Source organism: Schistocerca piceifrons, chromosome 1, assembly GCF_021461385.2.
Source record: "Schistocerca piceifrons isolate TAMUIC-IGC-003096 chromosome 1, iqSchPice1.1, whole genome shotgun sequence".
Taxonomy (NCBI): Eukaryota; Metazoa; Arthropoda; class Insecta; order Orthoptera; family Acrididae; genus Schistocerca; species Schistocerca piceifrons.
The window spans coordinates 352,088,601-352,098,296 of record NC_060138.1 but is presented as its reverse complement, the minus strand read 5'-3'; the positions used below and the strand labels follow the sequence as shown (position 1 = coordinate 352,098,296).

The 9,696-nt window shown below is 45.2% G+C and overlaps 1 pseudogene; it reads left to right on the top strand.

Annotated features, from left to right (window-relative positions):
- The first annotated feature begins 5,442 nt into the window (after window positions 1-5,442).
- On the top strand, window positions 5,443-5,560 carry LOC124727575 (annotated as a pseudogene).
- Window positions 5,561-9,696: the final 4,136 nt, after the last annotated feature.

Here is a 9,696-nt window from a genome sequence, read left to right as displayed (position 1 = left end):
AAGTTCTAGGGCACTGATGACCACAGATGTTAAGTCCCATAGTGCTCAGAGCCATTTGAACCAGCCATTTGATAACGCCTTCTTAACTTGGACGCCACAATTTTTAAAACGTTCCCAACGTTAATGGCTTCGTCCATTTTTGCTGTATGTGTATGACAATACTGAGTCACACACATAAACACGTTAACTATTTGCTGAGGTAACTGGCTGACTGGTGTGTTCCAGACTTCACTCCTACGAAGACTGCATGCACTGTTGTGCACCAACCAAGAGCAATGCAGTTACATGCCGTCACAGGCATAGTTAGAAAGGTGAGATGGGACTGTGTATACATGCTTAAATATAAGTTCCTGTTCGAGCCAAGACACTTCCCTTGTCAGCGCCTAGGTGCCTTGTATCATTTTGAAAAGCGACAAAGACGCGAGCTATTGGACCACACTACCTAGTCAACCATCATTTCCCGGACTTTTCAGGCCTGCTAGATGCGTAGATGCGTGTTTGCTTTGTAGCCTGCCTGTAAGGCTCTAAAGCTGAAATATTTGCCGAAATATCAACAGGCTGGGACGCGCTTGTTTCTAAACAACACAGATTAGTTTTCAGTTTCCTTGCCCAGAAGTGATTCAATACGTCATCAGCAGGACCTTATTTTGTATTACGCTTCGTAAATACGAGTTTGTTTGAATTGTAGTGCCTTCATTTGTTTTAGTTGTGTAGGCTGTGATGATTGTTTTAGATATTATATCGACATGCATGTTTTCTCTCATGAAAATACACACACACACACACACACACACACACACACACACACACACACACACACGGTCTGCTCATATCTCTTATCAGCGGCACTCCACTCAGATTTGTGAAGCACCAAGTTTGTGAAACGCAGAGACGAACTAGCTGTCCATTTGTAAATTGCCAAAGTCCGTACCATTAAAGATGCTGTTGCAGTACAACCACAACCGGGCGGGTTGGCAAATCTACGACACGCTGACTGTTTCGCAGACAATACCTGCGCTGTCGGCCCACGAGCAGCAGGTAACCGGCCGGTGTGTTGTGTGTGAATGCGGTCTATACACAGCCTGTCGACTATGCGTGAACCCGCGATTAGTGGAATCCGCCGCATACATTGCTATCTGAGCCGTACACTCGCAGGCCATTCATGCGACTGTACGTGCAGCAGACGATGCAGCAGGTTTCGCAACTACCGTTTCAACATTTCCACTTTGTCCGTATTTCCATACGACATTAATAGTCAGAGATAGTAGCGAGTACAGCGAATGGCGACTTGCGTGAATGTGTCACTTCGATACTGGCGGGCAACGCAATGAGAGACAACTACTCAATGAATTCACTGGGGGGGGGGGGGGGGGAGGGGGGGGGGGAAGCTCACCCGTTTATTAATGGCACGCTATACCTCTGCCGTTTCCAAGAAGGGTGTTCGAATAGACGCACGGAACTATGGGCCTGTATCAATGATGTCAGTTTTACACTCGCGTTTTGTAACCTTTCTCGAGACCGCAAGCCTCCTTCATGGAACTAAATATGGATTCCGCAAATAACGATCAGGTGAAACGCAGCTCGCTCCGTTCGTCCACGAGACTCGCTGAGCCAGTAGATAGCGGCGCCCCAGTTTGTGGCTTGTTCCTTGATTTGCGGAAAATGTTCGACATAGTTCCGCACTGCACCTGATGTACATCTACGTGATTACTCTGCTATTCACAACTGAGTGTCTGGCAGAGGGTTCAATGAAACACCTTCAAGCTGTCTCTACCGTTCCACTCTAGAATGGCGCGCGCGAGAAACGAGCATTTAAATTTTTCTGTGCGATCCCTGATTTCTCTTGTTTTATCGTGATGATCATTTCTCCCTATGCAGGTGGGTGCCAACACAATGTTTTCGCAATCTGAGGAGAAAACTAGTGATTGAAATTTCATGAGAAGGTCCCGTCGCAACGAAAAACGCTCGTGTTTAAATGATTGCCACTCCAATTCACGTATCATGTCTGTGGCACTATCTCCCCTGTTTCGCGATAATGCAAAACGAGCCGCCCTTCTTTGAACTTTTTCGATGTCATCCGTTAATCCCACCTGATAGGGATCCCACACCGCATAGCAATACTCCAGAATAGGGCGGACAAGTGTAGTGTAAGCAGTCTCTTTAGTAGACCTGTTGCACCTTCTAAGTGTTCTGCCAATGAATGGTAGTGTTTGATTTGCTCTACCTAAAATATTATCTATGTGATCGTTCCAATTTGGGTTTCTTCTAATTGTAATCCCTAAGTATTTAGCTGATTTAACAGCCTTCAGATTTGTCACGTAATCGAAATTTAGCGGATTTCTTTTAGTACTCATGTGAATAACTTCACGCTTTTCTTTATTCAGTGTCAACTGCCACTTTTCGCACCACACAGATATCTTATCCAAATCGTTTTGCAATTCGTTGTGGTCATCTGATGACTTTACAAGACATTAAATGACAGCAGCCGGCCGGAGTGGCCGAGCGGTTAAAGGCACTACAGTCTGGAACCGCACGACCACTACGGTCGCAGGTTCGAATCCTGCCTCGGGCATGGATGTGTGTGATGTCCTTAGGTTAGTTAGGTTTAAGTAGTTCTATGTTCTAGGGGACTTATGACCACAGCAGTTGAGTCCCGTAGTGCTCAGAGCCATTTGAACCATTTTGAAATGACAGCATCATCTGTAAACAATCTAAGACTGTTACTCAGATTCTCTCCTATGTCGTTAATATGGATCAGGGAGAACAGAGGCCCTATAACACTTCCTTGGGGAACGCCGAATATTGCTTCTGTTTTACTCGATGACTTTCCGTCTGTTACTGCTACTGATGTACAAAATATAAACGTACTGCATCCACACTACCTTTATGATTGGATTGAAGAGCCTTTAGCAAAAAGAACGTTGTGAAAACTTCAGACGTAAAAAATAAGTGTTTGCTAGTAGGCCTGCAGGTGAGTCGAAGTCGGTTTCGAGTTACGTTCGTAATTACATCATTTGACGTGAATGGTACACTGCGAACAGATCTTGAGGAAAGGAAATGGGTTACCGAATAAAAACCATAGGTTGTTATTTAGAAAAGACATACTGCTCTTTTAATCTTCGTAACAAAGAGAGTTACAAACAAGGCAGTCATATTGGTTAATGTCCCCCAAGCACCTAAACAGAACTTGCTTCATTATTTTTCTTCCGCACAAGAAGTATGTGAAGTGGAATCATCATATAAAATTAATTGTTGGTAAGGCGGGTGCCAGGTTGGGATTCATTGGGAGAGTCCTTAGAAAATGTAGTCCATCAACAAAGGAGGTGGCTTACAAAACACTCATTCGACCTATACTTGAGTATTGCTCATCAGTGTGGGGTCCGTACCAGGTCGGGTTGACAGAGGAGATAGAGAACATCGAAAGAAGAGCGGCGCGTTTCGTCACAGGGTTATTTTGTAAGCATGATAGCGTTACGGAGATGTTTAGCATATTGAAGTGGCAGACTGTGCAAGAGAGGCGCACTGCATCGCGGTATAGCTTGCTGTTGAGGTTTCGAGAGGGTGCGTTTCTGGATTAGGTATCGAATATATTGCTTCCCCCTACTTATACCTCCCGAGGAGATCACGAATGTAAAATTGGCTTTCCGGCAGTCGTTCTTCCCGCGAACCATACGCGGCTGGAACAGGAAAGGGAGGTAATGACAGTGGCACGTAATGTGCCCTCCGCCACACACCGTTGGGTGGCTTGCGGAGTATAAATGTAGATGTGGATGTGTAGATGTAGAAGTTATTTGGGGTGGTCAAGATAGTGGGACAGCATTTATACAGGGTCGTCCTAAATTAAATGTAAAAAATGTAACGGCAGGTAGGAATGTGTGTGCGGTAATGTGGCCTTGAGCCGATAGAGCCCGATGACAACGGCGTATAAAAGCGCTTCGATAGCTGGATTCATCATTTCCGGCACTCATCTCGATGAGCGTACATCGTTTCACCAATGCGGAGCTGGCCGACATGCGTTCCACGTATGGAGCTGTACAAGGAAATGGATTAGCTGCTCAAAGGATGTACAGGGAGCGATTCACTGGTAGGAATCAGTCGGATCATCGAACATTCGAGCGTCTTGATCGGGAGTTTCGCTCTATGCTTTCAGGCTTGGAACTGGCATTGGAAGATAATGCAGAACGCCTGCAGTTGAAGGAAGAATAGTAAATACAGTAGAGGATAATCCTTCGACAAGCTCGAAAGCTGCAGGACGTGCGTTGGGCGTGAGTTGTCAAAGTGTTTTGAGAACTTTACATGAAGACGGAATGCATCCGTATCATTTACAGAGAGTGCAAGCAATGACCCTTGACGATTATCTTCCACGTCTCAACTTTATTCGTTTGTACCTACAGCTGACTGCAGCCAACGAAACCTTCACTGCAGATGTTTTATTTGCTGATGAGGTTACCTTTACTCGGTCGGGTATGTTGAATATCCATAATTCTTACCTGTGGGCTCATGGTAGCCCCCACGGCACAATAGCACAAGCGTACCAAGAAAGGTTTTCCATTAATGTTTGAGCGAGGATTGTTCACAGTAACTTAGTAGGACCGTACATTCTACTTAGTCGTTTAATTGGCGAAACATACATTAACTTCCTACTGGCGGTATTACTTGAACTTCTGGGCGATTCTTCTCTAGCTGTCTGCAGACGAATATGGTTCCAGCAAGATGGAGGCCCAGCTCACTTCAGTCAAAGTCAGGAATCACCTGTCTATGGCCAGCAGTGGATTTAACGAAGCGGTCCAGTTCCCTAGCCACCGCTTTCTCCCGGTTTAAGTTGCGTGGATTTTTTCCTGTGGGGTCACACGAAAAGCCTTGTGTACGAGAGTCCGGTCACATCAGAAGATCTAGTTACCCGCGTGTCTGTTGCTGCTGGACATACGAACGACACCCCTGATGTCTCTTCTTACGTATGCCTATCCAAGCACCGTCGCTGTGAATCGTGCATTGCTGTTGGCGGCCGCTGTTTCAAGCACTTGTTGTAAATTATTAATAAATTTCTTATGTCATTTGCCTTGACATGCCTTTTCAGTTTCTTGTGGTTCAAACTGCTGCACAAGCTAGCGGTGTAATGTGTCATTGCTGCACACACATTCATATACGAAATCTGCATATTTAGATCCGCTCCACCTGCCTTTACATTTTTGTCATATAGTTTAGGACCGCTATGTATAGAAAGTGTTTCCTTCAGAGCGTGCAAAAATTTAACAGGACATAAGGGTTGCTCCACTGAACGATTTGGAGTAGGAAATCTGGGATCGGAGAGGCCAGCTTAAAGAGGTAATAGGAATAAAATTACATTGCTGTGTACTTCTTTATTTACATTAGGTACAGTTAACTGCAAATACCATCACTGACACAATGAATGTACCATTTGTACTGTATCTTACAAAATGTGGCAACGGCCTTGCCGCAGTGGATGCACCAGTTCCCGTCCGATCACCGAAGTTAAGCGCTGTCGGGCGTGGCCGGCACTTGGATGGGTGACCATCCGGGCCTCCATGTGCTGTTGCCATTTTTCTGGGTGCACTCAGCCTCGTGATGCCAATTGAGGAGCTACTCGACTGAATAGTAGCGGCTCTGGTCAAAGGAAACCATCATAAGGACCGGGAGAGCGGTGTGCTGACCACACGACCCTCCTATCCGCATCCTCCTGATACGGCGGTCGGATTGTCCCGATGGGCCACTTGTGGCCTGAAGACGGAGTGCTTACAAAACGTGCTGAAACTGACGGCCATCAGCCTCAATGCAAGCATGAAATCGGCGAACAAGATTGTGACGCACCCTGACAAGTATCCCTAGTGTGTTTCGAATCACATCAAAGACAGCTACAATTATGGCAACTAATTCAATCTGCGTACTCACAAGGTTCTCATACAAAAGTGACTTTAGTTATCCCCATAAAAAATAATCAGGGGGATTCAGGTTATGTGACCTAGCAGGCCATGAAATAGGACCTCCGCTTCCAATCCAGCGACCAAGAAATACGGCATTGAGATGGTTGCAGACATCAACACTAAAGTGAGACCGTGCACCTTTATGCTGTATCTACACGCTCTCCGTACAGCCAAGGGTACGTTCTCCAACAGCTCAGGTAGAACTCTTTCCACGAACCTCAAGTAAACAAAACCTGCATCATGACTTCCTGGTTATCCGGCTCGTCCTCCTTGTTACCGTGCAGGAAATAAAGAACGTACATGTCAATAAACAGCACAGTACGTGTAAACGTGTACGTATGTTAGTAGTAAATAAGTTGGAAAATTGTAATGCTAAACAAAGTGGTTTACTTCCATATCTCCTTAACCTGACTTCTCCGATTCCCGGTTTCCTGCCTCAAATTGTTCAGTGGAACATTCTCTACGCCGTGTTACATTTTTGCACGCTCTGTCGGAAACACCCTGCATGAAAGGTAAAGTCCGTGGCGCGCAACCCGTCAACTTTCGTTCGCCGCGGTGCTAGGAGGGGGACGGTCCCAAGCCTGTTGCCCCGAGTTCCTTCTACACCCCCCTCCCACCCCCCCACCCCCCCCGGAAAGATCCTAGCTACTCAATTTGATAGCAGGCAGAGTGTACCTAAATGTTACGGACTCCGCATACGTAAGCGGAAAGATGAGTCATTGTATGATTACATGATTGCCCAACAAGCACTGGAAGCAGAGTTATACATTCAGTATCTGATCACATGCGTACAGTGCGATTTATAATAGAAATGCCACATAGAAAAGCGAGATGCCAGACGGAGATTCAGCGCAAGGCTCCACAGGAAGTGTGGACTATCCACGTAGGAGTTGGCTTACAAAATACTCATTTAATTAATACTTGAATATTGCTCGTCAGCACTGGATACATACCAGGCAGGACTGACAGAGGAAATAGAGATGAACCAAAGCAGAGCATTCGTCATTGGCTCGTTTAGTCAGTGCGTTGATGCTTAGCCAGCTCCACTGGCAGATACTGCAAGGGAGGCATTGCGCATCACGGTAACGTTTACTGATAAAATTTCCTGAGCGTGTTTTCCTAGAAGAGTCAAGCAATATACACATATCAAAAAATGTTTGCGTCACCTCCGTTCTGAGAGTTCCGGAAACTGTACAGAAAATTGGAAGAGAGATCAAATTAAACATCATTTCCGCCGTTTTCATTGCTAATGAAAACCACACATTACAGGTTGTACCACCACACAACGGGACCTTCAGAGGTGGTCGTCCAGATTGCTGTACATACCGGTACCTCTAATACCCAGTACCACGACCTCTTGCATTGATGCTTGCCTGTATTCGTCATGGCATACTAGTCACAAGTTTATCAACGCACTGTTGGCCCAGATTCTATACTAAGCTTTATATCTTCATAGACCACGGGATGGTACTGTCTGTGAGTCAGTCACAGAGGGTTTCAGTGTCTGCGACACGCCATTTCTATTTCTGAAATTCTGCTCTCCGGGTGGTGATATAAATTGAGTTTTGCTGCTGATGCGTGTCGTGGAAGGCTCTCCGGCTGCGAAGACATAATGCGATACAGAGAGGGCCCTGGGGAGGGCCGTCCCAGTAGAGGAAAAGGACGCCGTCTCAGCCCCTCGTGGCTTCGCCAGAAGGCGACAACGCTGCGAACTTCGTGGCCATCCTCAAACTGACAGACATGCCTGCATGAAGTCTATGATAGTACTGCCAATAGATATTAACCCATCATGAGGAACATTACTGACTCCCACTTGTTGAATGTTGTTTTCATAACACAGGAGAATTATTTTAACGATTCAGTTTTCTAGACTTACTTCAGTTAAGTCATTAGGGAGGTAAAATTTATAGGGAGACGTATTCTATTTTATAGAGATGGGCCTATGCAAAGGAAATGAACGTGAGGACAAACCTATTGAGGGTGTCCCAGGAAGAGAACCGTAATGTCTGTACCTTAAGACACGGGTGGGCAACTGGCGGACCGCGGCTCGGATCCGGCTCGCTTTTGGTTTCAGTCCGGCCATCTGGTAGAAATTCAACTTCTGGGGGGGGGGGGGGGGGGGGGGGCGGGGGAGGGAGATAGATAGATAGAGAGAGAGAGAGAGTGTCCGCCCGGGAGGCAATTTTTGGCAGCTCATGACCAAGGCCAGTGAAAGTTCGCACTTTTCCGTTCGGTTTCTGCGATGTGTGCTAAGGTCAAGTGATTTAGACTCTTAAACTTTTTAAAATGAACGAACGTAGGATGGCTTACTTTAGCTAGCGTTAAAAAAAAAATTCCTCTGTGATGAGTCGTCAAAAGTATTTGTGGAAAATACTAATAGTGTTAATATTAACATTCCAAATTTCAAACATTGGGATGGTAAAAAATCTCGAAATTGCTCTTCACCGCTTATCGACTGGGACTGCATATCTCATTACCATACCTTTCGTACTCTTTCCCGTATTAATATTATTAAATAATTCTTGTTCACCGTGGACATAATAGCACATTGCTACTGTTGATTGAAGGTAATTTGCGATTAATTAGCTGCAACCAGTTGCTTGTATAGGTGTTATTTTTTCGGTGGTGATAATTCGAGATGCCTGACATCCCATCTTAAGATGTTTACATTTATTTACGTGTTGTGAACATTATTTCTTTGCTAACGGCATAGCAGAATTTTGCAACTTAAGTTTTTAAGATATGTTTGTGAAACGTCGTACGTGGAGAACACCGTTCACGATGCGTAAATAAAAGTATACATCTGAAGATTAGGTGAAAATAAAATGAATGTGCTCTCAAAAATGCGTTTTTTGAAGCATAAGATTTGCACGTGGCCTGTAGGGGAAGGGATGCCATTCATATCGGTGCGTTACCCAATACACATTAACGTCACGGATACTCTAGCTTTGATTTTATGCGCTAGGAGCGCTGCTGTCGCTTGACGAGGTGGTCTGCTAGCTCGTATGTGACTCAGGCGCGCGGCTTACCGAAGGTTGCCCATGCTTACTTTAAGAGCTATGAGCACTTGCTGCTGTAAAACACATCTCTTCTAATGATAGTTACACACCCGTTAATCCTCATGTAAGCGACTCAGCCGGCCGGAGTGGCCGAGCGATTCTAGGCGCTTCAGTCTGGAACCGCGCGACCGCTGCGGTCGCAGGTTCGAATCCTGCCTCGGGCATGGATATCTATGATGTCCTTCGGTTAGTTAGGTTTAAGTAGTTCTAAGCTGTAGGGGACTGATGACCTCATATGATAAGTCCGATAGTGCTCGAGACATTTGAACCATTATTTTTTTATTTTTTTTATTTATTTATTTTTTAAATAAGCGACTCACGTTCTTCATCTGTAGTAATTTCTTTCTCTGTAACGAAAGTAAGCTCACGTATGGATGAAATTTTAATCAGTATATTCCATAGGCTTGGAAATACTGGGTCTGCTAGTGTTCGGTCAAGCCATTCGCTATGGAACATTTTCCATTTCTTTCAGTGGATGCAAATGCCTTTGTGAAATACGTGTCTTTGTTTTTATTCTGTAATAACGCCATTACATGGTCCGCCCTAAAAGGCTTTCTCTGGACTGACAACATACTTACTCCAACACGCAACCATACGTTTGATGGCGGAGGTTACCTTGTACCACAGCTAGTCACTGCCTTTCCTATTCAATTGCAAAATAGAACGACGGAAAAATAAATGTCGGCCTATGCTTT